We start from the raw sequence: 6,751 nt of genomic DNA on the forward strand, positions 1-6,751 counted from the left end.
TTTAGAGGAAATGGCTTTAGTTTTTCACTATTAAGTATAATGCTGGCTGTAAGCTTGTCATATACAGTCTTTATTGTATTGAAGAATGTTCCATGGATTCCTAATATTTCCAGAGACTTCATCATAAAAGGGTGTTGGATCTTGTCTAATGTTTTTCCTGCATCTATTGAGATAATCATGTGGTTCTTATCCCTGCTTTTGTTGATGTGATGAATTATATTAACTTATTTGCATATATTGAACCAGCTTCACATCCCTGAAATGAATCCTGTTTGATCGTGGTGTATGATTTTTTGGATGAATTGTTGAAATCAATTGGCCAAAATTTTGTTGAGAAGTTTTGCATTGATGTTCATCAAAGAAATGGGTCTATATTTCTCTTTCTTTGATGAGTCTCTGCCTGGTTTTGGGATGAGGGTTATGATGGCTTCACAGAAACAATTCAGTAGTGAACTTTCTCTTTCAATTTTATTGAAGAGTTGAAGGAGTATTGGTGTAAATTCTGCTTTGAAGGCCTTGTAGAATTCTGCTGTAAATCCATCCAGTACTGGACTTTTCTTAGATGGGAGGTCTCTTATTGCTGTTTCTGTTTCAATGCTTGATATGGGCCTGTTAAGTTGGTTTAACTCATCTTGGTTTAGTTTTGGCATGTTGATATTTGCTAGGAAATCGTCCATTTCTTCCAGATTCTCAAACTTATTAGCATAAAGGTTTGAGAAGTATTCCCTTATAATGTTCTGGATCTTGGTTGTTTCTGTGGTGATTTTTCCATTCTCATCTCTGAGTTTGTTTATTTGGGTGTGTTCTCTTCTTTTTCTGATAAGACTTGTTAAGAGTTTGTCAATTTTGTTAATTTTTTTGAAGAACCAACTCTTCCTTTTGTTGATTCTCTCTATGGTTTCTTTTATTCTAATTCGTTTCATTCTGATTTAATTTTAATTATTTCTTTCCATCTACTGGATTAGGGTTTATCTTGCTGCTCTTTTTCAAGGAGGCTCAGATGTCTGATTAAATTGTTGGTTTCAGATCTCTCTAATTTGTTGATGTAGGAACTCAGAGCTATAAACTTGCCTCTGAGTACTGCCTTTGCTGTTTCCCAAAGGAGCTGGTAATTGGTGCATTCATTTTTGTTGAATATCATGAACATTTGAATTTCCTTCCTAATCTCTTCTATGACCCACTGGTGATTTAACAGTGTGTTGTTTAGCCTCCATATGTTACAGGACTTTCTTTGGTGGCTTTTGGTGTTGAGTTCTAATTTTATTCCCTTGTGGTCTAAGAGAATGCAAGGTATAACTTCAATGTTTCTGAATTTGGATAAGTTTGCTTTGTGACCTAAAAATATGGTCTATTTTGGAAAACATTCCATGTGCTGCTGAGAAAAACATGTATTCTGATGCTGCTGGGTGAAATATTCGGTAGATGTCTGTTAAATCTAGTTGATCTATGCAGTTGTTTAGATCTGCAGTTTGTCTGTTGAGTTTTTGCTGAGTTGATCTATCTAGTGAGATAGTGGTATGTTAAAGTCCTCAAAAATTAATGTCTTTGGATCTATGTGAGCTTTGAGGGAAAGTAGTGTTTCTTGGATAAATTTGGGTGCTCCATTGTTTGGCAAATAGATATTTAGAATTGTAAAATCCTCCTGAAGGAGAAATCCCTTAATTAGTACGTAGTGACCTTCTTTATCTCTTTTCACTAATTGTAATTTGAAGTCTATTTTATCTGATATTAGGATTGCCTGTTTATGGGGGCCATTTGCTTGGTAGATTTTGTTCCAGCCTTTCACTTTCAAAATGTGTTTGTTTTTATGGGCAAGGTGTGACTCCTGAAGGCAGCAGATAGAAGGATCTTGCTTTTTAATCCAACTAGACAGTCTATGTGGCTTAATTGGAGAGCTAAGTCCGTTAATGTTGAGAGTTAGGAATGAGATGTGTTTGGGAATTCCTGTCATGTTATCCACCTTCTTGGGTGCTGTGGCAACTGGGTTCTTCCAACTTGGATTCTCATTTGGGTGAGGTTTCTCGGGCTTTATTGTGGTCTTTTTGGTTTTCTATGTGTAGGACATCTTTAAGAATCTTTTGTAGGGCTGGTTTGGTGGAGATATATTGTTTCAGTTTTTCTTTGCTATGGTAGGTTTTTATTTGACTTTTGGTTATGAAGGAGAGTTTAGCTGGGTACTGTTACTGCTTTTGATATTAATAAAAACAAATGAAAATAAAAAGTAAAAGTCAACAATGTTTTTCAGAAAATAAAAACACTAATGTAGTTGCTTAACTTATGTATGCTTACAGTCTTTCCCAGTTAAATCTGGATCTGTCCATAGAAAATGGAATTCTAGATTCCTTTAGTTGTTCTGATAAGTGGATATATCAGGTATGGATGGCTGAGAATATTCTGAAGACTGGCTATAAATTAATTGTATAAACAGTCCTTTCTTTTAAATCATGGCATATTAATAACATATATTTTCTTTTTTTAGATCTAGTTTCTGAATATTAGTGAAAATGTAGCTTAACATGAGGATCTCCAGTTGCATCCATTTTCATGTTTTTGTTTGGTGCTGGGGACTGAACCCAAGGCCTCCTGCATTCTAAGAACATAAAATACCACTGAGCCTTATGCTTACCTGTAGACTGACCTTGCCTACCCTCCTATCCCACCAAACTTATATGAAATCCTGACCCTTAGGAGGACTAAGAATATGATCTTATTTGGAGAGAAGCCCTGTACAGAGGTACATCATCATGAAGTTAAATGTGGTCCTTAGGGCGGACCCTAATCTACATGACTAGTGTCCTGATAAGAAGAGGAGATTAGGGCAGACACACTTAGAGGGACGACCATGTTAGGACACAGGCAGAAGTTGATACCTCCAAGCCAGGAGAAAGGCCTGGACAGAATTCTTCTCACATCATTGTAAAGAACCAACTGGAATGACACTTTCATCTTGAACTTCTGGCCTTCAGAACTGAGATACAATCTTTTTCTGTCATTTAAACTGTGAGTCTGTAGTTCCCTGTAACAACTGCCATAGCAAACAATTATAGACTCCAGAACCTTGCAATCTCATTTTTAAATATAATCTTTTTGCAGGAGAAATATCAAATTTTTCCATCCATCTTCTCCCATATTCATCAAACTGCTAAAAATGAAGTTAATTCTCTTCTGAGAACCTCAGGGAATAGTTCAGCTACAGTTTATGCTTCTCTTGTGGAACACATTACAAAATGGCAAAACATTTGCCTGAAAGACCAGCTAGCTTACATGTCAAGTGACATGCCATTATAAAAATAAACCTTATTACAAAAGCAAACACTTTAGTCATATGCTTGAAAGCAGTTCCATTCTGTGGCTGTTGAAATGCAGACACTGTTTCCTTTAGAAGTGTCTTACATTATTTTTAGTTCCCTAATGACACTTCCTACCCAACATCCTAGATCTGACCCTCAGATATGAGGCTGTGGTCCCTGGGATTAACAAATCATCTCATTTTTGCAGCATTTTAAAATATCTCAGTGCCAGACAATGATTCTTGGGGGATCTCTAAAATTCTGAGCTCACAGAAAGAAAATAGAAGAGTAGATGTGAGGGTCTGGGGAGGGAGAGGTGTGAAGATGAGGGTCAAAGATTCAAAGTTTCAATAAGGACAGACAAGCTCTTGAGAACTACTGTGTAGCTTGCCCGTCAAAATTAGTGATAAAGTAGCACATGCTTAAAAATGCTAAGAAAAAGGAAAGAAAAGAAAACAGAGCATTGTGATACATGACTCTAGTCCCAGATATTCAGGATTTTTAGGTAGGAAGATCCTTGAACCCAGGAGTATGATATCATCCTGGGCCACATACAGAGAACTAATCTCTAAACAAAAACAAAAAGGAAAAGAAACTCGTGGAGGAAAAGATCAGTTTTGGAGCTTTAGGCTCCTAAATAAGATGCTCTGTGAAAGACTCCAGATATTATCTCCCTGCCTTTCTCATAGAGAAAGGGCAGGTGTTATCTAATTGTGGATACACATCAACCAAGGGTCAGCAAAGCTTTGAAGAGTTAACCACAGAAGAGATCCTTTTATCCAAGTCTCAATAGTTCATACAGAGAGCCAGGAATGATGCCATGAAATATAAGACTAGAGTCCTACTATTACATTTATTCTTTTTTTGGTTGTGGGGCTTGAGCTCTGAGGCTAGGTGCTGTTTCTGACCTTTTTACTGAAGACTCACATTCTACCATTGAGCCACAGGTCCACTTCTGGTGTTCTGGTGGTTAATTGGAAACAATAGTTCACAGACTTTCCTGCCCAGGCTAACTTCAAACTACAATCCTCATATCTCAGCCTCCTGAGTAACTAGGATTATAGGTGTGAGCCACCAGTACCCAGCATCTTTTGAAGGAGAAAAGTGGTGTCACTTCCTGCCACACAGAACCTAAGTTATCTACCTCTCAGGAAGAGAGATAAAGGAATTCCAGAGCTAAGTACAGAAATAATGATCCAATGGTGGCAAAGCTCCCTAAGCAGGAGGACCCACTGGGACTTTGCAGGCTAGGGCACAGCTTTCAAGTACAGAAGCAGCAGTGTGAAGGGTAGATGCAAACATACTCTTTGGCAGTGTGAGTGGAAAATCCACCCCCTTCATCTTCCTGACTGGCTGCAGAGGGATCCAAGTCTCCAGGGCAAGTTGCAACCCTTGCCTGCCATCCAAGACTCATCAGAGACCCAATTGGTCTGGAATTGCCCATTTGGTAATTAACCATGTTTCCAAGGCTCAAGTGATAAAATTGTCACCCCTATGATTCTCAGGCAAAAGTGATTTGTCCTTAGGAGCCCAGGGCCACTCTTAGGAGCCAGGATTGATAAAAATTGCATCTTGACAAGTTCTCTTTCATAAATAGGATTTCCAAGTCAAAAGGATCAGAGGGGCTAGTAAACCCCACAAATGAGGACATTCTTTGGCTCTGTGTCTTCTGGGATGTTTCTTTCTGGTTTTGATTCATCCAGGTAAGGAAAGATTGGTGAACTATTCCAACAAGCAAGGGGCTGTGGAGACAAGGGACATGCCAAGGCTTCAGAGGTCCTCTCTCCTGCTTAGGGAATGAGCAATCTTCTCAGAAAGGGGCAGGAAACTAAGAAAACTGAAATGTATTTTTTTATTTTATTTTATTGTAAAGATGCTGTACAGAGGGATTACAGTTACATGAGTAAGGCAATGACTACATTACTTGTCAATCATCCCTTCCCTTGTTGTTATCCCACTATCCCTTCCCTCCCCCACTTCCCACACTCCTCCCCACCCCATGATAAGCTACTCTGATGTAAATCTTGGGGAAATTGCACCCACAGCAAACTCAGGGATGCCTTCCTCAACATTATCTGGCTCTCAGGTTTTTTTTGTGCAAGTCCTGAGGTTTGAACACAGGGTCTGAGTGTTGTTCTTGGATAGAGAGAGAGAGAGAGAGAGAGAGAGAGAGTTTCAGTTCTGGTGCTTGAACTCAGGGCCTGGTGTCCTTGAGCTGCCTTTCCTCAATGCTAGAGCTCCTCCATTTGAGCCACAGTTCCACTTCTAGTTTTGTTTTGTTTTTTTTTTTTTTTTGGTGGTTAATTGAAGAGTCTCACAGACTTTCCAACCTGGGCTGGTTTTGAACCATGATCCTTAAATCTCAGTCTCCGGAGTAGCTAGGATTATATGCATGAGCTACTGGTACCCAGCCATGGGTCACAGTTTTAATACATCGTTAAATCCAGGTATAGCCTGGTTTAAAGGAATTACATGTTAACCAAGAGTTAGTGGCAAGCCTGGAATCTTAGCTACTCAAGATGCTGAGTTATGAGGATCAAAAACCAGTTTGAAAAGTCTGTGAGACTCTTATCTCCAATTGACCAGCAAAACACCAAAGTGCAGGTGTGGCTCAAATGGTAGAGTATCAATCTTAGACAAAAAGGCTAAGTGAAAACATGAGGCCCTAAGTACAAGCCCCAGTACTGGCATATACATATGCACACACACACACACACACACACACACACACACACACACACATATATACATATATATATACACACACGCATAGATTACATATCTTACAACATTTTCTGTCACTATAATAAAATGCTGGAGACTGGATAATGTATAAAATAAAAAGAAGTTTTTTTGACAAAACTCAGGGAAGCGTGACCTTACTTTTTTGTAGAAACTAATCCATTACAGCAAAAATAACTCACAACCACAACAGTGATTGTAGTAAAGAGAAGAAAGAAACCATGACTCCCGTTTAAAAGCTTCACCTCTAACAGAGTGCTAATGGCTCACACCGGTCATCAGAATGCTGCGATCTGAAGATTGCACTCTGAGCCAGCCTGGTCAGGAAAGTCTATGAGACTTATCTCCAATATCACCAAGAAGCTGGAAGTGGAACTGTGGCTCAAGAGTTAGAGCACTAGCCTTGAACACAAAAGCTCAGGGACAGTGTCCAGGACCTGCAACAACAACCAAAACCAAACTTTTCCTTCTTCCACTATTAGGAGGCAATCAAATTTCCACATGGGCTTTGAAGTAGATAAACCAACCTCAAACCCTGACTTATGAGACAATTCACACATGCAAGAAACAGATAGAGGGGGCTGGGAAGGTGGCTCAGTGGTAGAGCGCTTGCCTTGCATGCTCAAGGCCCTGGGTTCAATTCCTCAGCACCACATAAGCAAAAAGAAAAAAGCCGGAAGTGGCGCTGTGGCTTGAGCTTTGAGCCTTGAGCTGAAGAG

The sequence above is a fragment of the Dipodomys ordii genome, unplaced genomic scaffold (assembly GCF_000151885.1).
Source record: "Dipodomys ordii isolate 6190 unplaced genomic scaffold, Dord_2.0 Scaffold93, whole genome shotgun sequence".
NCBI classification, from domain to species: domain Eukaryota; kingdom Metazoa; phylum Chordata; class Mammalia; order Rodentia; family Heteromyidae; genus Dipodomys; species Dipodomys ordii.